Raw genomic sequence first — 27,050 nt, 5'->3', positions numbered from 1 at the left:
TTTTTATTGCATCAATTTGGTTATTCTCTCTTTTCTTTTTTATTAATCTGGCTAGTGGTCTGTCTATTTTGTTGATCTTTTCAAAAAACCAGCTCCTGGATTTATTGATTTTTTTAAGGGTTTTTTGTGTCTCTATCTCCTTCAGTTCTGCTCTGATCTTAGCTATTTCTTGTCTTCTGCTAGACTTTGAGTTTTTTTGATCTTGCTCGCAAATTTCCCTTTTTCTTAAGGACATCAGTCAAATTGGATTAGGGTCTCTCCCAACAACCTCATTTTAACTCCTTGTAAAGACCCTATGACCAAATAAGGGCTGGGTTCTGCAGTACTCAGTGTTTAAAAATTTAACATATGAGCTGGGAGTTGTGGCTCACACCTGTAATCCTAGCACTTTGGGAGGTCAAGGCGGGTGGATCACCTGAGGCCAGGAGTTCAAGACCAGCCTGGCTAACATGGCAAAAACCCATCTCTACTAATAATACAAAAATTAGCTGGGCATGGTGGTGGGTGCCTGTAATCCCAGCTACAAGGGAGGCTAAGGCAGGAGAATCGCTTGAACCCAGGAGGCAGAGGTTGCAGTGAGCCCAGATCACGCCACTGCACTCCAGCCTGGGCGACAGAGCGAGACTCCGTCTCAAAGAAACTAACTAAAAATAAAAAATAAAATAAAATAAAATAAAAATTCAACATTTGAATTCTGGGAGATGCATAGTTCAACCTGCAACACACGGCCAGGAGGTTTGCACACAGGCAGTCTGGCCCTGCACCCAGGCTCCAGGCCACTCAGCACGTGGCCTGTGACCTGCAACCTCAAGTACCACCCTGGGTTTCCCTTAGTTCCTCGAAGACTTTTTTTTCAGTAAGTCTTCAGGAAGGTTAATTAATGTAGCTAATTCATTCAAAGTAAAAATGTCGCTCCATTAATAACACAAAGGCGTTTGGCTTATTTTTGTTGGATTATTGTATTCTTCCCCTTTATTTGTCCTCCCTGGACATTAAGTCAGTCCTGTTGGGTGATATAAAAAGGACGAGTGTGATCTCAGCACTCTTAGGGAGAGGGTCAACACCCTGACAGTGTCAGTCACACAGTTTCTCACAGGAACCATCAGCTTCCTGCGGCTCCACAGGGGCTGCTGCAGGGGAGACGCTGCCCTGCTGAGCTGTCATTCAAACTTACTCTGAAGATTAACAAAGCCCATCACTTGCAGGTGCTAATCCCCTATCATGAACATAGTAAAATATTTACTTGAACAAATTAAAATACTCTATTCAATTATAATTCAGAATCAATTAAAATGCTGTCGAAGTGTATTTTATGTAAATATTTTCTCTTTTGTTCTGGATTTTAATTATCTTGCATTTTTATTTGCAGAACATTTAAGGAAGTTTCTGTTTTAACCCAGCCTTGGAGGGTTTTCATGACAAGAAATAGTTCATTGGATGATCATTTCTACCTTTTGAAATAACTACTTCTTATTTGCAGATTGTTTTTAAATGAAGAAAGGGAATAATTACTAAATAATTGCAAATGATTTTATAGCAGATTTGTTGGATACTAACTGACTATTTAGGGAGGTTAAACAAATGTGCTTCAGATTTTCAGTTATCATAGGCTATTACTAAGCTGACTTGCTTCTTTAGTTGCAGGGCTTCATATTGAAGTCCAGTAACTATGACTTTGAGAAGAACCTTAGGTACCACAGCATGCAGGATTCATACCTACAGGTTTCCCTGTGAAATCTTTTCCAATCTTTTACACGATGCTTCAGCATCCTGTACCTCGTACTTAAAATAAAGAACGCTTAACTAGAGAAAACATGATACTGCAAGACGAGTGTCACTAAATGATAGCATCATGCTTCCATTGTAACCCCGTCTTCATATTTAAACACTGATACACTATTTCCTTCTTCATAACATAAAGAGATACCAAATACTCATTCAATACCTAACAATATGCAGCATTTATATCAACTTTGACTAGACAGTCTTCCTCAAGTGGGTCCTAGAACACACACACACACACACACACACACACACACACACTGAAAGCATATAAAATACAGATATAAAAATGTTTCAACAAAGATTACCAAAGAATGTTGAAACTGCATAGAGCATGTTCAGAAAATTCAGAGCCAACTGAGCAGCAATAAACACTGAAACCCTGCCAGGAGTATTATTTCCAAAACCCTCAAAACAAAGCAGTCAAACTGCAGTGAGAAACCTTAGAGTGTGTTCTTGGCCAAATTCCAAGAATTCGGCCAAGGTCAAAACCAGAAGTGTGTGTCGGAGTTCACCAGTTCTGTGATAATAATTTTTCCAGGACTCATTTTGCTCATCTGTATGATGAGGGGTTAGCCTGGTTAAAATATAGGGCCTAACCAATGTCCTGTCTCTGTAAGGGCAGCAATGTTGTAGAAGAATTTCTGAACTTTAAATAACTGTCTTGGCAGCACATCCTCAGAATCATGAAGCAGCACATCGTTTATCCTCGTGTATCTGGGCACAGATGCTAGTATTACATACATTCATCACTACTTATCAACGTGAGTCCAAGTCATCGATCAGTTCTTTATTTAGAGATAAAATATGACAGGATAGATCCTCTATGTGTGTTTATTTCCCAACTCCTTCATGACTGGCATTCCATTTTCTCATCAGAATCAGTGCCCTCCGTTTCTTCTTGAAGGACAGTATTTTGACACAAATGGAAATTATTTTTGCCTTCTGTGAGAAAGGGGATGTTTTTTCTACTTTCTTGGAGGTCAATTTCCAAATCATGAATGACGGACTCACCACTTATAGTAGTGTCAGTGTTTTCTTGACAGGGTCTTTATTTTCACCCTCCCTGAGACCTGGGAATGAGCTCATTCCTATCTAATGTGAAAACTCAAGGTTGTTTTCTTTTTATGCAAAATAACCTTTTGTCTTAGAAATCACATAGATGGGCTGGGTGTGATGGCTTATGCCTGTAATCCCAGCACTTTGGGAGACTGAGGCAGGTGGATCACAAGGTCAAGAGATCAAGACCATCCTGGCCAACATGGTGAAACCCTGTCTCTACTAAAAATATAAAAATTAGCTGGGCGTGGTGGTGCGTGCCTGTAGTCCCAGCTACTTGGGAGACTGAGGCAGGAGAATCCCTTGAACCTGGTAGGCAGAGGTTGTAGTGAGCCAAGATCACGCCTCTGCACTCCGGCCTGACCATAGAGCAAGATCCGTCTCAAAAATAATAATAATAATAATAAAAGAAATCACATAGATGGATTATAGAAGACATTTTATAGGAATATTATAAAATCTAAGAAAAAGTTGCAATATTGCAAAATTGCTGTAATATGGCAAATGAACCTAAACATGGGGTTTCATACGACATTTAGTAAATTTTATTATTTATACTGTACAATCCCATTAAACAATGAAATTAAAATAGTTTAACATGCTAAATTGTATATTCTTTTGATTACTCTTTACAGGATGGAGAACGAGTCAATTAAGAATAACCCTTTTTGAGGCCAGACAAGCTCCAATGAGTCAGAGCAAACACATTCTGAAGTGTCCTACTCCAGCGCTTCACAGAAACTGTCTCAACATTTTGCCATTCTTAAAATAAGTCTCCCAAGTCTATTCGTGATTCAATGGTGGTGAACATCAACCATCTACTTTTCTATTTTGCAGGTTACTTACAATTTCTTAAGTTGTTTCTTCCCTTCATCTCTAATATTCTTTCATTCTTTGAAGATAAGCTATGGACAATTAGGGAAACATAATATAATTGTCTGTGCCCTTGCTTAGGTGTTTCAAATATTAGTTTGCTGTAAAAGTCTGTGACTTAGTGGGATTTTTCTCACACACACACACACACACACCCTCATGTTATCCACAGATTAATTTATTCTACTCTTAATAAAACATTTTCTAGATGTATGTATTCACAATACTTCTCTTTACAGAGGATGTTTTCTCTATTATTAAATTTTAACCATACATAACTGCAAATTGTTATATTGACCACCTGCCAATATCAACTACTCAGGCATCACTTTTTTTCCCCAATACACTACAAGCTATGATGAGAATGAGAAAAATAGCACTTGATACATCAACTCCACAACCCATCTCAGTATGCTACAAGGCTCCCTTTATATTTGATTCATTTGGGAGAAAACCCCCTGACAGTGAATATAGAGTAGGTAATGTACAAGGTAAAAAAAAAATTAAAAAACCTATTTTAGATATTTTCTGTGTAAATCTAAGAACATGATTAAAGGAAAGATCTTTTGGATTCAGATTTCCATAGAAACAGTCACAGCATTTTTCAATGGTGAGTAAGTGAGCTACATGATCTAACAACCCATTTTCTTACTGAATTTAAAATTGCGTTAGTACTTAGACACTATCAGTTTCTCTCCCGGTGCACCAAGAACCTGAGTTGTTTCCCTAGGCTTCATAATGTCCTCTCCCCTTTCATTGTCCCTGAGTCGTTGTTGTAAATTATGTCATCCCTGTGGTTGTTAATTCTAATGCAAATTTATTAGCCTGGCCATTCACAGCTCCCTATGATGGGATAGAAACGGGAAGGGTACCCTTGGTAGATAACTTGTCTTGTTTTGATTTCTAAATGATGTAAATGTAATAGTTTTTTAAAAATCTCCATATGACTGCTCCCTGCACCCTCTGATTGGGTAAAAACTCATGCAAATTGACCATTTTATTAAATATATTTTTATGAAAGTGAAAGAACCTGTACCACATATATAGCAGAAACAAGACAACGTCCAGTCACTTCTGACCCTCTGAGCCTTGGGCTTCTCTGAAGCTCGGCAATGCTGCACAAACAGCATAATGCTCCAGGTGGGCATTTGGTCTCAGAAGGGGAAAGGCTCCAAGGAGGCTTTTGTCTGTTACACGATTGGGCAGGTTTTATTTATTTATTTATTTGAGACAGAGTCTTGCTCTGGATCACGAGGTCAGGAGTTCGAGGCCAGCCTGACCAACATGGTGAAACCTCAGCTCTACTAAAAATACAAAAATTAGCTGGTCATGGTGGCACATGCCTGTAATCCCAGCTACTCGGGGGCTGAGGGAGGAGAGTTGCCTGAACCTGGGAGGCGGAGGTTGCAATGAGCCACGATCGTTCCACTGCACTCCAGCGTGGGCGACAGAGTGAGACTTTGTCTCAAAAAAAAAAAAAAAGTTTACTGAGCCAAAGTGAAAACAGCTGTCAGGAGGAGTCAGATCCAGGTAACCTTGGATACAAGTTTGGCCTTTGTTACAACCAGATATTTAAAGGCAAAAATGAGGGAGACGGAATAGCTGATACAAAGTTGTCAGGCATTCTTTATTGATTTATAGAAATAACATTGATTAGTGATTGGCTATACATTGTTAAGCTATAGCGTGTGGGTTATAGCATCTGTTCTGACATTATTAGGTGAATTTATAGCTACTGTGGCAATAGCAAGCAGTTTCAGGAGATGAATACCTAGCTCAAAGCGCAGAGTAGGACGTGACTGCTGCCTCATTTTAATGTCTCTCTGGGCCTCATTATTTAAAAGGACTCACATTACTCAGATAAAAGTTCTTTTCTCCCTTTTTTTTTTTAAAGTAAGACAGAATCAATCAAGCAATACTGTCTCCATTGCAAGAAGTAATGTGTTGTTTACACCACAGACATTCTGAAATGAAGCCATGATTGTAGGTTGTTAAAAAAGCAAGTACAATAAAAAATGCATGTTCAAAAATGGATATTCCCAGGCTGAGGAGCTCAGCTGTCAGCATCAGGAATGATGACTCCTGGCCTGCGAAAGTCACTGAGAATTGAATTTGAGGGCACAGAGGAGGCTATGAGTCCGTGGCTAAAATTATTGAGAAAGTCATTTACATTTTTCTTATTTATTATTTTTCTTCTTCAGAGTCTAATTTCCTCACTAATTTAAAAAAAATCTTTTCTTATAGTCCCCTAAATCTTTAACAACACTTAAACTATCTTCAGTGGATCCAAACACATTTGGTAATTTTAAAATTTTATTTCCTATTTTATAAGAAAGATGAGAGATTTAGATGTAAACACACAATTTTGCATTAAGGTATAATGATGTCTTGGCTCTTCAATCTCTGAAGATAAAACACAATGACTATTAAGGTGAAATTAATTACTAGTCATTAGTAATGGTATTTGAAAACCATCTATTAATTGTTTTAAGTACTTTCTACCACCTAGTTTTAAGTTTCAACGTAATTAAAAAAAAAAAATGTTTAATACTGGCCAGGCACAGTGGCTCACACCTGTAACCCCAGCACTTTGGGAGGCCAAGGTGGGTAGATCACTTGAGATCAGGAGTTTGAGATCAGCCTGACCAATACAGTGAAACCCCGTCTCTACTAAAAATAAAAAAAATAAAAAATTAGCCACGCATGGTGGCACATGCTTGTAATCCCATCAGCGTGGGAGGCTGAGGCAGGAGAATCGCTTGAACCTGGGAGGACACTGCACTCCAGCTTTGGCAACAAAAGCAAAACTCAGTCTCAAAAAAAAAAAGAAAGTTTGATACGGATGCCTTTGTAAATATCTCACTATTCCTAGAATTGCATTGTATTTCTTGTTGTTTTCCTTTCCCGGCTGGGGTGGATGGTGATGAATGCAGTCATGTTTACAAGCAGAGGCTGTTGCAGCAGAGGTCTCATCTAATAGGGAGCCTTAATGAGCAGTGGTGCTTATAAATTAGGGAGATACTGAAACATGTTCCAGCTTCAGTCAGGACCTCAGGGTGAGAGCTTGGGCTTGGGGAAGAAAACATGAGAGTGGCTGAGCATTTCTGAGGGGTTGATGGATCTAAGACCACTCCTCAAGCTTTGCTCTTTAATTTCCTGTGTGCTAGGTAGGTCTTTACCGTCTCCTCCTCCTTTTTAAGCTGGGATGCCTGTGAGCCTCTATGCAACATTCACTGGACAGTGCTGAGGAGTCAGTTATTGACGTCTGCTGCTGGTGGACGTGAACTTGGCTCTGAGAAGCTGTGTGGCCAAGGGTGACATTTCTTCCAGGCAGAAAAGTCCATCCATGTTGTTTCTTTGTCTTTGAATGAACAGTCAAGCCATGCCTCCAGACATCTTTGGAATAAGCACATGCCTCCATGCAACTTTTAAAATACTCTAGGAAAAAAAGTCATGTCTTTTCTTCTACCATCACAGGTTCACAGCTGAAACCCCTATAACAAAGGACAGGTTAACAAGAGAAAAGCATAACAAATGTATTTAATCAAAGTTTACTTAACACAGAAGTCTTCAGAAATGAAGACCCAAAGACCCAGCGGGAACTGTATATATTTATGTTAAATCTGATGAAAGAAGTGAACAGTTGTAGAGCAAAATGATTGGACAAAAGGGATATGATCTAACGGTCATAAATTGAGGCAGAGCCCAGCAAGGCCTGTGTGTTCTGATTTTTGTTGGTCTCTCTGTGTGTAACCAACCACCCAATGGGTTCACCTTGCCCTCTGCCTAGACACAGCTGATTTATCAAGACAAGGGAATTGCAATAGAGAAAGTGTAATACACACAGAACCAGCTGTGTGGGACACTGAAGTTTTATTATTGCTCAGATTAGTCTCCCCCAGCATTTGGGGATCAGAGTTTTAAGGGTAATTTGTGAGTTGGCGGGGGCAGTAAGCTGAGTGTGCTGATTGGTCAGGTCAGAGATGAAATCATAGGGAGTCAAACTTGTTTTCGTGCGCTGAGTCAGTTCCTGGGTGGGGCCACAGGATCAGATGAGCCAGTTTACCGATCTGGCTGATGCCAGCTGATCCATCCAGTGCAGTGTCTGCAAAATATCTCAAGCACCGGTCTTAGGTTTTATAGTAGTGATGTTATCCCCTGGAGCAATTTAGAAAGAACCTTGTAACCTCCAGCTGCATGACTCCTAAACCGTAATTTCTAATCCTGTGGCCAATTTGTTAGTCCTACAAAGGCAGTCTAGTCCCTAGGCAAGAAAGGGATTTGTTTAGGGAAAGAGCTGCCATTATGTTCATTTTAAACTATAAATTATAAACTAATTTCCTTCCAAAGTTAGTTCAGCCTACGCCAAGGAATTACCAAGGACAGCTTGGAAGTTAGAAGCAAGTTGGAGTTGGTTTAGGTCAGATCCCTTTCACTGCCTAAGTTGTGAAATTTTGCAATGGCAGTTTTATATGTAGCATTCCTTTCTCCAGGTATTGGGCAGGACTCCTCTGGAATGAGGGTCTTATGACCTCTCAGGGGAGGTAGGTAAAAGATTACCTTTCTATGTTTTTTTTTTGCTTTTTTTGTTTTTTTTCCACGAGACAGAATCTCACTCTGTTGCCCAGGGTGGAAAGCAGTGGCGTGATCTTGGCTCACTGCAACCACCACCTCCCTGGTTCCAGCGATTCTCCTGCCTCAGCCTTCCAAGTAGCTGAGATTACAGGCACCTGCAACCAGGCCCGACTAATTTTTGCATTTTTAATAGAAACAGGGTTTCACCATGTTGGTTAGACTGATCTCGAACTCCTGACTTCACGATCCACCTGCGTTGGCCTCCCAAAGTGCTGGGATTACAGAAGTGAGCCACCACGCCTGGCTGACCTTTCTAGGTTTTATGGCTCATTTTAGGAGACAGAAGGTGGGAGAAGGTCAGAAAGACCTACTTGCTTCTAAGCCCCTCCTGTCTCCTTTAGCGCAGCAATCCTCACATGCCAAGGCACCATACTCTGGGGGACTGTGTTCTGAGCCCTGACAATACAAAGAAGTAGAACCATGCCATGCTAAATGTTTAATGTGCAGCTGGGGGTTTAATCTACTAAATGCAGTATCAGAAGTCATATCTCCTCATGACATTAGGGTTTTAAATAGGCACTCTGGTCTCAAACAGATTTTAGCTTCAGTCTCTGCATAGCTACTAATTTTTATGAAAGCAATCTTTGAAAATTGTTTTAAAGAAATTATAGGGCCAGGTACGGTGGCTCACACCTGTAATCCCAGCACTTTGGGAGGCCAAGGTGGGCAGATCACCTGAGGTCAGGAGTTCCAGATCATTCTGGCCAACGGGATGACACCCCATCTTTACTAAAAATACAAAATCAGCCAAGTGTGGTGGCATGCGCCTGTAGTCCTAGCTACTTGGGAGACTGAGACAGGAAATTGCTTGAACCTAGGAGGCAGAGGCTGCAGTGGGCCGAGATCATGCCACTGCACTCCAGCCTGGATGACAAAACAAGACTCCATCTAAAAAACAAAAGAAGTTTATGTAACTGGTCTGCTCAAGATGATTAATTTTGCATAATTACTGAACATATTAAAGGATCTTTATTCATAAAGGAAATTAGCCAATCATTTAAACATTGTTAGTAAACATTGTTTCTTCCTCTGCGTTATTATCTGAGTAGAAAGGGAACTGAATTGGGGGTGGGCAGTTGGGCTAAATAGGACTCGCCTTTCCATTCTCTTTTTTCAGATGAAACCACATTTAGCTAGTGGGTGGGAAGAACCAGTGAAGCACACAGTTACCTGAGAGGTTATTTGCTCAACGCTGAAAAACACATGTAGTATTAGAAAAAATCACATTGACTCCCAAGAATACTGCAACCGTGATGCTGACCCGAATTAGTGTATAATTCCTCATGATTTCTCTGTGTAAGATGCAGGTTTTTAAAAAATTATTACTTAATATATGAATAATTAGGAAGACATTGAGTAAACTATTGCAACAAAAAAGTATGTCCTAGTGAGCAAAAAATGTAAGCTGATGAAATATAATACAATGTATATGAAAACTAAATAGCAAGATGAAAGCTTTGCTATTTAACTGCGGATAATAGAGCATGTGTATTTTATTTTTCTAATAGAGTAAAATAGAAATGCTTGGCTTCCATTCACTAGAAGTCCAACATCATCCCTTTAAATTTACGTTCAATTAAGCAATCTATTAATGCTAACATTTAAAGTAGTAATTTACAAAGTTTATCTGCTTACAAAAGTCCCATGATCATCTACATTTAAGAGTTAACACTGCATATCACACCTCTTGGAGACGTCACACATTAACACATTTAGTTCTGATAGGACAATTTACTTGTCTCAATGCTGATTTTCCAAGGTCATTTAATCACAAAACTATGTAGGCAATGTCATCCGATCAGAAACAAATGTTCTGTGAACCCCATCCTGCAAAGGTTGGTCTAAGAAATATCAGAGATTCGAAAATATTTCTTTAGAACAAAGCGATAATCTCCTGTGGATTGCAACACTTCCTTTACTGAGAATTTGGAAAGTTATTCATAGATTTTAGGTTATACTTGGAAAGTATGCTGATTTTGTTAACATAGAAAGTAAAAGTGGTTTTTAAATCTCTGGATTAATTTATTAACATGTATCACTAACTCAAAAAAGAAAACAAAACACATTTTTTCTTTTTTGAGATGGAGTATCACTCTGTCGCCCAGGCTGCACTGCAGTGTAACAATCTCAGCTGACTGCAATCTCTGCTTCCCGTGTTCAGGAGATTCTCATGCCCCAGCATCTTGGGTAGCTAAGATGACAGGCAGGCACCACCATGCCTGGCTAATTTCCTATTTTTAGTAAAGACGTTTCGCCGTGTTGGCCAAGCTGGTCTCGGACTCCTGACCTCAAGTGGTCTGCCAGTTTTGGCCTCCCAAAGTGCTGGGATTACAGGCTTAAGCCACTGCGCCGGCCCTCAAAACAAAAGTTTTGTAAAGTCCTAATGCTTCAGCTACTAGTCTATGTATCTCCAAATGCAGTTGACCATCTAGTGTACCTTTATTTTAAAACTCTGAAAGGTCAATCTGGGTGTATACATATCATTAATTTGGCTACAGAATGTCAGTTATATTTTATGTCTTTGGTTAAAAAATTAGGATACAGGCTGGGCACGGTGGCTCACGCCTGTAATCCCAACACTTTGGGAGGCCAAGACAGGTGGATCACTTGAGGTCAGGAGTTCAAGACCAGACTGGCCAACATGGTGAAACCCTGTCTCTACTAAAAAATACAAAAATTAGCCAGCATGGTGGCTTGTGTCTGTAATCCCAGCTATCTGGGAGGCTGAGGTGAGAATTGCTTGAACCAGGACCCAGGAGGCGGAGGTTGCAGTGAACTGAGATCGTGCCACTGCACTCCAGCCTGGGCTACAGAGCGAGATTCCATCTCAAAAAAAGAAGAAAAAAATTAGGATACAAAATTGTATTCTCAAAACACGTTTATGTAATGTTGATTAATAAAAATAATTCATCTCATATTTGAGAATTAAATAATTTGTTTTATCTTTTCCATCACAGTAGGTAACACATAGAATATTTAGGTTTTGATTTTGTCCAGATGAAATTGAATAGTAAACCTGTTTGGAATTCTAAATTCATTCTCAATAAGGAATAGAAAAAAAAGCAGATTTTATTTTAAGTTGGTTTGTATTATTCACACAGGAATATAACTGGGGCAGATAAATTTTCTAGAAAATCAGATGCGCTTCCATATGAGAATAAAGTTGACTGAAATACTTTCCATCATACACATCACATGACAATGTCACCTTGAAATATAGTAAAGGGGGCCGGGTGCGGTGGCTCACGCCTGTAATCCCAACACTTTGGGAGGCTGAGACAGGTGGATCACCTGAGGTCAAGAGTTCAAGGCCAGCCTGGCCAAAATGACAAAACCCTGTCTCTACTAAAAATACAAAATTAGCTGGCATGGTGGCATGTGCCGGTAATCCCAGCTACTCGGGAGGCTGAGGCAGGAGAATTGCTTGAACCCAGGAGGCAGAGGTTGCAGTGAGCTGAGATCATGCCACTGCACTCCAGCCTGGGAGACAGAGTGAGACGTCATTTCAAAAAAAAAGGAAAAGAAAAGAAAAAAAACCTAGTAAAGGGAACAATCACATTCAGCAATATTGTAGTAGAAATAAATATGGTTTAATTCACTGGAAACAATTAGCTCTACTCTATAGAAAATTCACAAAGATTAAAAATAAATACACTCTACATTAAACCTTTGAGTACTGACAGCTCACCTACTTATTCACAGGCTCATGTACTGTAAGGGGTAAATCCAAAAACACAGATAATCGAATGAAAACTTCATTTTGCCCCCCCTTTATCTATTATGTGCAGTTTTGTGAGTTTTCAACATAAATGATTAGCTTCTGAGGAACTGTAAAAGCATTTGTCATAGATCAATGATAATGTGTTCTAAAAATGAGTCATCAAAGCTATGATAGCATGAATATAGTATTAATAGTTACAGTCAATGAAAAAATGATGACTTTGTCTTTAAGGGTATAAAAAGCATATTCAAAGTTACTACAGGGACTCAGAGTTAATTTTTCACATCTGAAGGGAAAGGGCTAAGGAAGGCATTGTTTTTGCCTTTCATTCAACATTGTTAACTGCAAACAAAACATTATTTTGAAATAGACATACAGCTTTACCTCTTGCTAATTAAGAAAGAGTTTCTGGTCATAGTTATATAATGGCCAATTTTTACTTCTAATTTAATTTTGGCTTGGACTTCCCCAGTTTATTTATTAGCCATAGAGTTATTATGATCATCCAGTTGTTAGCCTTTAGACATAATATTTCTATTAGCTGTTGATTGAATTTTTTTCTAAAATTTACATAAGTCTGGCTGTCTTATCAGTTTCCCATAGAGTTATCATTTCATGTGTATCTGCGAAAAGTGTCTGAGTAAAAATCATACGGATAATTACCATCAACACGCATTTCTCAGCAGCTGTTGAGGAGGAGATTCAATTATATACACATCATCCCAAAGTGAACTCATTGTGATGGAAGGGACATTAGAAATAGGAGGAGAGTGGTTAAATCAGTAAAAGATTGACTCCATTACACTGCCATCTGTTAATCCATGACCTTGCTTCCATTGTTTTTGTGCTCATCTATTGATTTAGTGACATTAATATTGTTTGACAACTGCCTAGTGTCTGCAATAAATGTTAATTTTTTTGCTCAATGGTTGTTGCATCAACCATGAAAATATATTTGAGCATCAATCATTTTCACTGTACATCTGGTTGGAGAATATGGGATGTTATAGAAAGTCCTTCATAAGGAAAGTACAGATAACTTGTATTTTTAGTACACTCTACCAATGAAGCTGTGCTGATGACATACTCCTTATGACGTGACTGGGAACACAGTTCACGTGGAGAGATGAGCAACCAAAGTAAGCGTCAGTAAGAACAGCATTCCAGGTTACCGCAAGCACCTATTTTGGAGGGATGTGCTGCCTAAATATTTGTAGCTAGCATCACACTGTTAGAAATGAAGCACTGAACAGCAGTTATTATTTTAACAAAAAAAGTTTCTCCAGGGGAATCTCTTAACAAGCTTATGACAGGAGAAAAAAAAAAAAAAAAACTAGACAAGGTTTTAAATTATTTCTACAGATCCAGGTAACACAAAGGAGTCTATAGTTCCTCAATTTTCTTAAGCATCACCTTGAGTGCTAAATAATTATATAGCAAGTCCAAAGATCTCATATGACATGCTACATGGGTGTTTAATGGGAATCACATAGTCTCATCTCTTATATTAGGTCCCATGACATCTTGCTTCAGTATCTCAGTATTTAATTTATTGTTCCAATCATATAATTCCCCAGTATATTTAAACATGCTAAGGTCGCTCCCAACTTACACACCTGCTTGCATGCTACCACACTACCCTAGAGCTAACCCTTATTGGTCTATTTCCATTCATTTATTCATCAAATATTTAATGTGCATCAACTGTCTGTCAGCAGTGTTCAAAGTTCTGTTGATATAAATGTACAAGACAAACCATATCGGGCCGGGCGCGGTGGCTCACACCTGTAATCCCAGCACTTTGGGAGGCCAAGGTGGGCAGATCATGAGGTCAAGAGATTGAGACCACCCTGACCATCATGGTGAAACCCCATGTCTACCAAAAAATACAAAAAATTTGCCAGGCATCGCGGTGCAATGCCTGTAGTCCCAGCTACTCAGGAGGCTGAGGCAGAAGAATTGCTTGAAACTGGAAAACGGAAGTTGCAGTGAGCCGGGATTGAGCCGTTGCACTCCAGCCTGGCGATAGAGTGAGACTCTGTCTCCAAAAAAAAAAAAAAAAAAAAAAAAGACAAACTATATCTTTACTCAGCCACATCAATCTTATATTTTTATGGTGGAAGATGAAAATAAAGTAGATAACCCAAACATACACAGAAATAATATAATTACAGAAAGTGATCATTGCTATTATAAAAATAAAACACAGTAATGGGAAGAATTAGAATGGCCCCTTAACATTCCCTCCATGCCTACTGCCACCTTCCTAGGACAAGATGGCATCACTTTGCTTCTTAACCAGGTGGCCAGTGACATCTGACTGACTAGTTCCTTCACATTGCCTGACTCTCATCGTTTTTCAACACTGTAGAAACTTTTAAAAAAGTAATCTTCAGCCAGGTGCAGTGGCTCATGACTGTAATCCCAACACTTTGGGAGGCTGAGGTGGGTGGATCACTTGAGGTCAGGAATTCCAGACCGGCCTGGCCAACATGGTGAAACACTCATCTCTACTAAAAATACAAAAATAGCTGGGCATGGTGGTGGGCTCCTGAAATCCCAGCTACCTGGGAGACTGAAGCACGAGAATCACTTGAACCTGGGAAGAGGAGGTTGCTGTGGGCTGAGATCACGCCACTGCACTCCAGCCTGTGTGACACAGCAAGACTCAGTCTCAAAAAAAAAAAAAAGTAATCCTCCCTGTTTGGTCCTCCCTGACTGCCGCACAAGTTTAATACTTGTTATTAGCTTCTCATTGATCTCAGGATAAAAATCAATATCCCTCCACAGACTTTAAGGCTCTGAATGACCAGGGATATGCCTGGTTTTCCAGCCGCACACAGCACACCATTTCCCTTCTCTCCTTCTTGCAGTCACCTGTCTAATGGACTCCAGTGATCCATTCTCCATGTCAACATTAATCCTTAGTACTGTTTGTTTCTTTTTGGTAGACCTTCATCTTCCCACCTCATTATCCCTAACTCATACCTGAGGTCTCAACTGAAGTGGCACTTCCTAAAGCAAGATATCCTAGGCTCTGGGTCTCTGTCAGGTTCTTTTGTTAAATGTTCTCATAGACATGGATTTTTTTTTTTTTTTTTTTTTTTTTTGCGGGAGACCAGAGTATTACTACTCAAATCAGTCTCCCCAGGCATTTGGGAAATAGAGTTTTTAAGGATAACTTGGTGGGTGTGTGGGAAGCCAGTGAGCCAGGAGTGCTGATTGGTCAGGGATGAAATCATAGGGAGTTGAAGCTGTTTTCTTCCATTGAGTGTGTTCCTAGGTGAGGGTCATAAGATCAGATGAGACACTTGGGCTTGCTTCTGGATCCATCGCTGAAGCGGGGCCAGCGAACCATGGGCAGGTAGCCACAAGGGCAATCCTGGACAAGCCCCCAAATTTGTAACCGCCCAAGGGGTTCACCTTGCCTCCTGCCTAGATGGAGCCAATTCATCAAGACAGGGGAATTGCATTAGAGAAAGAGTAATTCTCACAGAGCCAGATGTGCAGGAGCCCAGAGTTCTAAACACGTAAATGTCATGCATAGCTGTGGGTGTGTTCATGGAAAGTAACACAAGTGACATGTTTGGGGTGCAGATAAAAAAATCTCATACATACAAGAATCTCTACATACAAGTAGAAATTTTCAGCCAGAGATGACCATGAAACTTTGGCTTATCTGAGAGATTCCACTTTTCAAGAGAGCATTAGACTTGCACAAGTCATGTTATTGGCTATATAATTCAATTTTATCCAGCTTTGAAAGCAAAAGAAGGAAACCCCACCTAATGTAATCATAATATAAACATTATTATGTATGCTTTTATTATTATTATAATTATATATTACATAATTTAAATCATAAACATTATGTTAATTTTTGCATTTCATGTGGACAAAAGTAACAATGGATAAATCAAATGTATATTGCATCATTACAAGAATGCTAGCCTTGTATGAACAATGTTTTAATTATAAGCCATCACACTGTTTTTGAGACATAAAGGAACTACAACAGTCTTCCTGGTTCTATCATGATGCTAATCCCACATTCCACAACATTAGTAAAAGTCTTATCATTTAATCGCTGAGCTTCACACGCCCTGCAGGTATGGGAGCTACATCTTACACAATAATTATTTTGTTGTTGATAATTCAAGACTCTCCCTTGTCAAAGCCAATTTCTAAAGCTAAAGATCCACCACATGGTGGGATATACTGTGGACATTCCAGACACATTAGGGTTAAAGGGTATGTCTTGGTGTCAGACACTGATAAAGCTTTCTTGGATTCAATATAAAACTTATGGGAAAAAAACTAGTGTGTCAATATAAATTATAATTTATGTCAAGAGTGAGAAATGGACTCCTTCAAGGTTCCACTGTTAGTAATGTATACATAAAGGATTAAAATACTCCCTCACATGAGTAATGGTGCTACAGACATATGTTCCCATTGGCATCTGATCACAGTCAGTCAGTAAATTAAGAGCTCTGAAATAAAATTTCATTATGCCTAAATCCTTTACTTTTTCTTTTTTTTTCTTTCTCTTTTCTTAAACATTTTATTCATTTTATAGAGAGATTTCTTTTTTGTTTGCTTTTGTTCCAATCATTAGGAGAGTGGTTGAGGAGTACTGAATCCATCGCTACTTTGATGACACAAGTAAGATTCCAAATTCACATTTCCAGCTACCAAGAGTCCCCTCTAAATGCCACAATCAAGTCAGCCTTCGTTTACATTTCTTTCTACTGAACACAGCAATGCCCATTGGTATCTCTGAAGTGTAATCGCATCTTAGGTCGGTATTTCTCCAAGTAAAGCAGCTGTTTGGAATTGAATGCTCCCCTTCTTTTTTGTCTTATAAACTGAACTGCATCTTTGTACTTCATTCCACATTCAATCAAAGCAAGTGCAGCCAGCACAGGTGCCCTTCCCAATCCCACAACACAATGCACTGCAACACAGCAACCTGGCTCTTCACGAAATTTGGTTTTTAACAGGTTTAACCAATCATCTACTATCTGATTAGGGGGTGGAGCTCCATCATCAAATGGCCAACCTAGAACGTGGATTCCTTCTTTTTCAACTGGAGCTTTATCTTATGTGGCATCACAAACTCGAACCAAAGTCATCACTCCATACTTCTTAAGTTCCTCTGTGAACTTGTTGAGAGTAGCATTGCTAGGATTGTGAGTTATCAGAAAATGCATGTTCTCATAGGAGATCTTCACAGGGGCTGGAAGGTTCATTATGGCAAATAAAAAGTGTGAGCGTGCGTGTGAGTGTGATGGGGAAAGTGAAAAAAAATCAATAAATATTGAAATGTTTCACAGCAGAAAACATTAAAAAGACCACTAAAATGCCTATTATCAATCACTGTTTTCTCTATTCAACTTGTTTATTCCTTGTGAAGCTTCTCTCTTCAAGATAAGCAAAAGTATTTAGAATCTACTTGAATCCAAATTCAACTTGGGCTTTAATTTCTGCAGATGGATACCTTCAGACTCCAAAAAATCCAACTACATACAGAACTTAACAGCCTTTACTACATTTAGGCACTAGTGAGACAACTTAAAAGTGTAGGTCACTTTCCACTTTTGTTTACTTGATGCTTAATTTTACTGGAGCCATTAAAAGAAATATGCTTGCAATTAAAAAAAAAAAAAAAGCGACCTGGAAGGGAAGTCATGTGAGAGAAAGGGCTGAGGCTGGCACAAGGGAAAAACCGGGAAAATAAGGCTTCCCAGCGAGAATGGACCAACACTGGCGCCTCACGTACATACACCCCACTTCCCAGCGGGTACCCTGGGGCACCCCAGAAGCCAGCACAGCCTAGGCTGGCTGTAGGGTGAAAGAGTGAGCCCGGCTCATGCTGAAGGCTCGTCCAAGGTTGGGGAAGGTCCAATGTTGGGGCAGCTGGGGGACGTGCCTCAGGAGTGGAGCCTCTGTTGCCTGGTGTATCACCAGGAGTGAGTGGCGACAATGTGGAAGTGGCCAGATACCCCATGCCCCCAGAGTCAAGGAACCATGCTCATTGCTGTCCAGCCCCTCAAAAACACCTGCACTTCCATGTAAAGGAAGTAGAATAACCCCTTCTCCCTACCCCCTTTACCCTGAACATCAGAAGGTGGGCCCAGGACTAGCAGGCAAATGCTGGGATCCAGGACCCATTGAAGGGATAGTGATGGTAGCAACTGGCCAAGGCCACACTTTCTAGGAAGCCACAGGAGCTGGGCATGACCGAGGCCTGCAGACATGTAGGCAGTGGCCCAAGGGTGAGAATAAGGCAGACCATGCATAATTTCTGCCAGGAGTCTGACTGCATGCTAGTATTTTGCTTGCTTGCCTTCAATAATTCCTCCCCATCTTTATGGAATTTCCAATTCACAATAAAGCGTAGATACAGTATATAAGACAGCGTTACCTTGTGTGTAATACTGAATGTGTATTTTGATTTTATCTGCAGATTACTGGCTTCGATTAAGGCAGCTTCAAAGGAATGCAAATCAGGTTGTGACAATTTAGTCGACAAGCAGGTTAATGAGGGAGGTAAACTGAGGCAGGGCCCTCCATGTGATCACCCCAGACAAATGCTCCATGCGCAATGCCAAGCCTCTTGCCTTATGTGAAGAATTATTGAATATTGCCAGCAATGTTTTCCCTTATCTACATTATCTACATAAATATGCTTAATAATTTGAAGAGTTCCATTTATGCAGGAATTTTATGTAATTAATACTCAATGTGCATTCAGACAAACTATTCCCAGTAGATTTGTTTTTACCATTACGGCAATTTGTTCAGGTTCTCAACTCTTTACAATTGTGTTTCCTCTTTGGTCAGAAAAAAAATACAGTAGACATAGACTACTTGAGAGAATTTAACATGAAAATGATAGATTATATGGCAAGGATAATTAATCTTTTATAGCACGGTGATTAATTTGAGACCAAGCATCAGGCTGCCTTTGTGACAGAGACCATAAGGGATGCGGATAAATAACCGGAGAATCATGTAATGAGACTAGTGTGAGCAGAGGATAGCAACAGGATGGGTGAGCCCAGCCTGGCCTGATGAATACCTGATAGATGTGCATTCCATTACAATGAAACATTTGAAACCAGTGGAACAAACTATTGGAATAAACTATTGAGGGTGTGAGAGTAAAAAATATCACCAACCTATTTTGAACTCCATTAATCTGTACCAGGAGTTTTTACTGGCTGCAATTATCAGGCATATCAAAGATCAACCAGTTTGCTGTTGCCTCTACAGTTGTGTAGATTCAATCATATTTTCTACTTAGACAATCATGATGTCAGTGAGTAAAAGTTTTATTTCTTCCTTTCCAGCACAAGTGGCTTTAACTTGTTTTTCTTGCCTGGATGCACTGGCTAGAGCTTCAGTACAATGTTGAACAGAAACGCTGACAGCGGGCCTCCTTGTCTCATTCCTGATTGTAGGCGGCTTAGATGTAAGTTTTTCATAGGTGCTTTATCAGATTGAGCAAAGTCCCTTTTCCTGAGAAATTTTTACTTTTCCTTTTTAATCAGAAATCGATGTTGAACTTATTCAAATGTATTTCTGTATCTATTGATGTGATAAGATTTTTCTTTTTTGTTCAGTAGTAAGATTAATTTCTTTAATTCATTTTCCAATGTTAAAACAATCTTGAATTTCCACTGAGACATGATATATTATCTATTTCGTATATTGTAGATTGTATTTGCTAAACTTTTGCTAAGAATTTTGACATCTGTGTTTATGAGGGCTACAACAGTAAGACATATTTTGATAATGTATTTTACATGCTTTGGTATTGGAGTAATTATGCTGGCATTATAGAATGAATTAGGAAGGATTCCCTCCTCTTCAGTTTTCTGAAAGAGGCTATGTGTGCGCCAGTTAGAATGGCGATCATTAAAAAATCTGGAGACAACAGATGCTGGAGAGGATGTGGAGAAATAGGAACACTTTTACACTGTTGGTGGGGGTGTAAATTAGTTCAACCATTGCGGAAGACAGTGTGGCGATTCCTCAAGGACCTAGAAATAGAAATTCCATTTGACCCAGCAATCCCATTACTGGGTATATATCCAAAAGATTATAAATTGTTCTACTATAAGGACACGTGCACATGTATTATGTTCATTGCAGCACTGTTTACAATAGCAAAGACTTGGAACCAACCCAAATGCCCATCGATGATAGACTGGACAGGGAAAATGTGGCACAAATACACCATGGAATACTATGCAGCCATCAAAAAAGATGAGTTCATGTCCTTTGTAGGGACATGGATGAACCTGGAAACCATCATTCTCAGCAAACTGACACAAGGGCAGAAAATCAAACACCACATGTAAAATCAAACAGTCATAGGCGGATGTTGAACAATGAGAACACATGGACACAGGGAGGGGATCATCACACACTGGGGTCTGTTGGGGGGGGCTAGAGGAGGGACAGTGGGGGGTAGAGAGTTGGGGAGAGATAGCAGGGGGAGAAATGCCAGATATAGGTGATGGGGATGGAGGCAGCAAACCACATTGCAATGTATGTACCTATGCAACAATCCTGCATGTTCTTTGCATGTACCCCAGAATGTAAAATGCAATAAAATATGTATATATAAATAATAAAGATGTCTAATGAAGACAAATTGATTAAATATATCATCTGATATTTACTTTGTCAAGTGAGAAAGTAATTTGAAAAAAAAAAAAAGTCTGTGTGTAACTGGTATTATTCCTTCATTAAGGACCTGAGAGAATTTGTTAGTAAAGTAACCTGAAGTTGGAGCCTAATTTGGGGGTAAGTTTTTAGCTGCAAATCTTTCTTTAATAGATATAGCGCTACCCAAGTTTTCAATTTCTTCATGACAGAGCTTTGGTAGTTTGTGACTCTTGGAAACTCATCCATTTGATCTAAGTTCTTGAAATTTTTGGCATAAATTTTTTACAATATTCCTTTATTATTCTTTCAGCATCTTTAGATTCCATACTAATACCATTTATTATCAGATATTGGCAATTAGTTTCTTTTTTTTTCCTTGCCAGTCTTGTTAAAGATATATTAATTTTATTGACCTTCTCAATGAATCTGCTTTTGGTTTCATTTATTTTTCTCTATTTCTCTGCTTTCAATGCAATTTATGTTTGGTCAGAACTTTATTATTTTCTTACTTTTACTTTCTTGGTGTTTAATTGCTTTTCTCTTTCTAGTTTCTTACGGTGGAAATAGAACTCATTGATTTGCAACTGTTCGCCTTTTCTAGTATAGTTTTTCACTGCCACACATCACCCTTCCCCAGGCCTTTTTTTTTTAGCTGCCTTCCTTAAATTTCTTGTGTTTTTAATTTTATTTAGTTCAAAATACTTCTCAGTATTTTTTATTTTAAACTTTTTTTCTTTACAACATTTATTTTAAGTTAAAGGGTACATGGGCAGGTTTGTTATACTGGTAAACTGCATGTCACAGGGGTTTGCTGTACAGATAATTTTGTCAACTAGGCAATCAGTATAATATCTGATAAGTAATTTTTCAATCCTCAGCCTCTTCCCACACTCCATCCTCAAATAGACCCCAGGGTCTATTGTTCCCTTCTTTGTGCCCATGTGCACTCAGTGTTTAGCTCCCACTTATAATTTCACTCATTTTTTAAAAGGAATATGTCATTTTTTTCTCTGATACCTGGAAAACTGTGAATGAGCCTTCAGTTATTAATTTTTAATTTAATTTCACTCTAGTCAGAGAATAGATTTTGAAGGATTTTAATCCTTCCTAATTTATTGAGACTTGATGATGTCCCAGAGTATGATCTATCTTGATAAATGCCCCATCAGTTCCTGAAAAATATGTAAATTCCTATATTGTTGGGTGGAATGTTCTGTGAATGTCATTAGATCAAGTAGGTTGATGATATTGTATAAATTTTTCTGTATTGTGATATTGTATAAATTTTTCTGTATCCTTACTAATTTTCCTTTTCTGTATTCTATCATTATTGAGAGAGAGGCATTTAAATCTCTACCTATGATTGTGAATTTGTCTGTCTTTTCCTTAAGTTTTTTCAGTATGTGAAGCTTTGCCATTAGGTGCAAAACATTTAGAATTAAGATGGTTTATCATTATGAAATAGCAATTTTTTTATTACTGGCAATATTCATTAATCTGAAATTTACTTTTTTTTTTTCTTTTGAGACGAAGTTTTACTCTTGTCATCCAGGTTGGATTGAAGTGGCATGATCTTGGCTCACTGAAACCTCCGCCTCCTGGGTTCAAGTGATTCTCCTGCCTCAACCTCCCAATAGGCATGCACCCCCATGCCAGGCTTATTTTTTTGTACTTTTAGTAGAGACAGGATTTCACCATGTTGGCCAGGCTGGTCTCAAACTCCTGACCTCAGGTGACCTGCCTGCCTCGGCCTCCCAAAGTGCTGAAATTTACTTTGATATTAGCATAGTCATCGTATTACTCTGTTCTTGCATTGCGATAAATACCTGATACTGGGTAATTTACAAAGAAAAGAGGTTTAATTGGCTCAAAGTTCTTCATGCTGTACAGGAAACATGGCTTCTGGTGAGGCCTCAGGAAGCTTTTACTCATATTGAACGGCAAAGAGGGAGCTTACATGTCACATGGCAAAAGCAGGAGCAAGCAAGAGAGAGGGTAGGGAGGTGCTACACATTTTTAAATGACCAGATCTGGTGAGAACTCACTGTCACAAAGACAGCACCAAGCCCTGAGGTATGCACCCCCATGATCCAAATCCTCCCAGCAGGCCCCACCACGAGCACTAGCATTACAATTCAGCATGAAATTTTGGAGGTAACAAATATCCAAACTATATCCGTAATTTCGGCTTCTTTTTACTTTGCCTGATATTATTATAGTCTTTTCAGTCTTTTACCTTATTATCATAGTATACGTCTTCTGTGACTTTACTTTTTTTTTGAGACAGAGTTTTGCTCTTGTTGCCCAGGCTGGAGTGCAATGGCGTGATCTTGGCTCACTGCAACCTCCACCTCCTGGCTTCAAGAGATCCTCCTGCCTCAGCCTCCTGAGTAGCTGTGATTACAGGCATGCACCACCACACCCGGCTAATTTTGTATTTTTAGTAGAGACAGGGTTTCTCCATGTTGGTCAGGGTGGTCTCAAACTCCCAACCTCAGGTGACCTGCCCACCTCGGCCTCCCAAAATGCTGGGAGTACAGGTGTGAGCCACCACGCCTGGCCTGAATTTACTTTTAATTGATTTATATCTTTATTTTTGTAATGCATTTTTAAGTAGTGCCTAGTTGACTTTTAATTTTTTTTTTTTTTTTTTTTTGAGATGGAGTCTCTCTCTGTCACCCAGGCTAGAATGCAGTGGTGCAAACTCAGCTTACCTCCGCCTCCTGGGTTCAAGTGTTTCTCCTACTTCAGTCTCCCAGGTAGCTGAGATTACAAGAACGCGCCTCCATGCCCAGCTTATTTTTTCTATTTTTAGTAGAGACATGGTTTCACTGTGTTGGCCAGGCTGGTCTTCAACTCCTGACCTCAGGTGATCTGCCTGCCTCAGCCTCCTCAAGTGCTGGGATTACAGGTGTGAGCCACTGCACCGGACCAATTCTTACGTTTTCATGTGGTGCAAAAATTTATGCCCTTTAATCGGAAGTGTAGAAATTTGAATTTAACATGATTATTGATATGGTTAGATTTAACTCTGTTATCTTCCTGTTTGCTATTTTTTCTATCCATTGTTGGCTCCTCTTCCTCTCCTTTTCTACATTCCTTTTGATTAATTGAATACTTTAAATTATTATGTTTTATCCTCATTATTGGCTTATTAGCTAAAACTCTTATTTTGTTGTGTTAGAGTTTTAGAGTTCAGAGTGTACGTATTTAACTTAGCACAGTCTACCTTCAAGTGATATTATACCACAGCATGTATGGTATACTATAATCATATACTTCTATTTAACTACTTCTGTGTCTTTTGCTATTTCTGCCCATATTTTATTTATATCTCCATTATAAATGCCACTACTTTGTGATTATTTGGTTGAAACAATTATGCCTTCTGATGCTCCTGCTTCCTTCATATAGGTTTGTATTTCCCTCAGTTTCATTGTCCTTCTACTGAAGGACTTCCTTTGCCATTCCTTATAGAGTGGTTCTGCTCCTCATGACTTCTTTCAGCTTTGTATGCTCCAAGAAAGTATTCCTTCATTTTTGAAGGAGGATTTTGTTCAGTAGAGACTTCTGGATTGAGAATTTTAAAAGACGTTTTTCCACCATCATGATGCTTATTTTTTTTTTCTTCCCAATGAGAAGAAATATGCTGTCATTCATCCCGGATGTCGTGTGTGTGTGTGTGTGTGTGTGTGTGTGTGTGTGTGTGTGTGTCCACTGGGCGCTTTTAAGATTTTCTCTGATGAAGATTTTCTTCCTGGGCACACCCTCCCTGCATCACGGTCTGGAAACTCCATGTTGTCCATTAGAACAATTACAGGGCTCATCTTGCTTGCTTCCCACCTGTCAGAGGTGACGCTCCTTTTCAGCCCATGGTCTAATGTTTTTGAAACCATCGTTTTCTTTGTTTTGTTTGTCTTTACTTTTAATTTTTGGTTGTTTTAGATAGCCAAGTAAACCCAGTTCCTTTTATTTCATCTTGTTTTGAAGCAGAATTTTGCTTAGAGTATTTAATTTAATAATTAAGTTACACATTAATATTTAAAAATCACATAGCCTGTAAAATGGTGTATTAATTTTGTGTTAGTAGTTTCATACACATTTTGTGAAAAATTTTTAAATATATTTAAAAAATTTTTGCTCTACACGTTCAGAGAAACTTCTCTAGTAACCAACTATAGAAATGATTCCTGAAATTATAGTTTTTGCCAGGCATGGTGGCTCATGCCTGCAATCCCAGCACTGTGGGAGACCCAGGCGGGTGGATCACCTGAGGTCAGGAGTTCAAGCCCAGTCTGGCCAACATGGTGAAATCCTGTCTGTACTAAAAATACAAAAATTAACCTGGTGTGGTAGCAGGTGCCTGTAATCTCAGGTACTCAGGAGGCTGAGGCAGGACAATCACTTGAACCCAGGAGGCGAGGTTGCAGTGAGCCAAGATTGAGCTGGTACACTCCAGCCTCGGTGACAGAGAGAGACTCTATCTCAAAACAAAAAACAAAAAACTCCCGACCTCAGGGGCTCCTGGAATCCCAGCTACTCGGGAGGCTGAGGAAGGAAAATCATTGAACCTCAGTGTGGAGGTTGCAGTGAGCTGAGGTCGTGCCACTGCACTCCAGCCTGGGTGACAAGAGCGAAACTCCATCTCAAAACAAAAAGAAAAAAAAGAAAAGAAAGTCTTTGAGCAAATATTTTATTCATTCATCATGTGCATTACCAGCATGAGATCTTCGTCCTTACAGGAGCGGTGTTTTGAGTCACTCAACATAGTTGTTCAAAACATAGCATCTTCTCTTCCAACTAAATTCTTGTTGCATTGATATTAAATTTGCATATGAATCTGTTATGATGCTGTTATTAGATCTTTTAACTCGAATCACAAGGTTTGTTTGAAATTTGAGATTTTACCTTCATAAACACCTTTTGCCTTTCAAATGATTTCTAAAATTCTCATTTGCAATTATATACAACATTGTAATTATGAGTTCTGATTTTCAGGGATAATTATAAAATCTGATATAAATTAAATTTTAGGTTATTCTATGAGTAGCCAATACTAGCAATTGATCGAGCTTGCATCAGACTAGAGTGTGTTTCCCAGATTGTAACTTTGTTGTAAAAAATTGAATGAGAATCTCCTGTTCCCACATATGCCTTCTTATTGTTGGAGGTAATTCTCTATGAATATTACACATTTCTGCATGTCCCAGCCCTAGAGAAAGAGACATTTATATCCAATGCAAGATGTTGCTTTGGCTGCAGTTTTCACCGTGAAGAAAAATTGCCTTTTTCTCAGACTCAGACTGTATATATATGAGTTCATGGGGGCAAGCCTGGTGCTGGGGTGGGCCTGGAGCCTTGGGCCCTGGAGGCCAGCCTGGACCTTGGCCTTCAGGGATTGGCCTTGAGCTGGGGTGGTGGTCCTAGAGCTTAGGTCTTATTCCTGCGTTACACTCACATGCCGTAATCTCTCATGTGGATTTCTCAGCTCTTGTGAAAGGATATTTGTGTATGAAGATTTGTTCAAACTGATACTTCTGTAGGTGCCGAGATTCAGAAAGTCTCACCCACCATTTGCTGACGTCACACCCTGTGGCTGCCTCGCCTTTTATGTTTTGTTAGTATTCCAGTATGTTGTGGCAAGACTTCAATTCCATTAATATTAAAAATCAATCTGAATGTGATTATATCTTAACAGATGTCCCACTCTGTGACATATCAGAGTGGCTTCTGTTTTGCCTGTGTCTTCGCTTTGCTTTGAGACAGGTCACAGACTGTGTGTCTCATTAAGCTTCACAGTGACAAGGACATATTCTGAGCTGGCCAGTGTCTGGCAGCCACCCACCAATGCCTGCAGATGTCTGCTGAAAGACAGCTTTATGACCACCCTTTTGCTTTGTGCCTGTAGACGTATGAAAACTAGTACACTGAGACTCAGTTACTCAAATCATCAAATGAAAAACTAATCAAGGGTTTGGGATGTTTTCCCTCAAAGACATATCTTCTGTGAGGCCTTCAGCTCTTTAAAAAAAAAAAAAAAATTTATTCAAAGATAAAACTCCGCCAGGCATGCTGGCTCACGCCTGCAGTCCCAGCAATTTGGGAGCTGATGCAGGCAGATCAGTTGAGGTCAGGAGTTCAAGACCAGCCTGGCCAACATGGTGAAACTCCATCTCTACTAAAAATACAAAAACTTAGCCAGGCATGATGTGTACACCTGTAATCCCAGCTACTCAGAAGTCTGAGCCAGGAGAATCCTTTAAGCCCGGGAGGTGGAGTTTACAGTGAGCTGAGATTGTGC

The 27,050-nt window shown here is 39.4% G+C and overlaps 1 protein-coding gene and 1 pseudogene across 2 annotated transcripts in view; one reads left to right on the top strand and one right to left on the bottom strand.

The window, feature by feature from the left end:
- The window catches only part of ZNF484 (zinc finger protein 484), a 442,175-nt gene that overhangs the window by 188,304 nt on the left and 226,821 nt on the right, over positions 1-27,050 (top strand). The gene's annotated exons all lie outside the window — the stretch shown is intronic.
- LOC108294708 lies at positions 16,619-17,472 on the bottom strand (annotated as a pseudogene). Its single transcript, XR_001821141.2, has one exon. The product of XR_001821141.2 is annotated as a protein tyrosine phosphatase type IVA 2-like (transcript).

The sequence above is a fragment of the Cebus imitator genome, unplaced genomic scaffold (genome assembly GCF_001604975.1).
Source record: "Cebus imitator isolate Cc_AM_T3 unplaced genomic scaffold, Cebus_imitator-1.0 Scaffold598, whole genome shotgun sequence".
In the NCBI taxonomy this organism is placed as follows: Eukaryota; Metazoa; Chordata; class Mammalia; order Primates; family Cebidae; genus Cebus; species Cebus imitator.
This window is presented reverse-complemented; position numbering and strand designations above follow the sequence as displayed.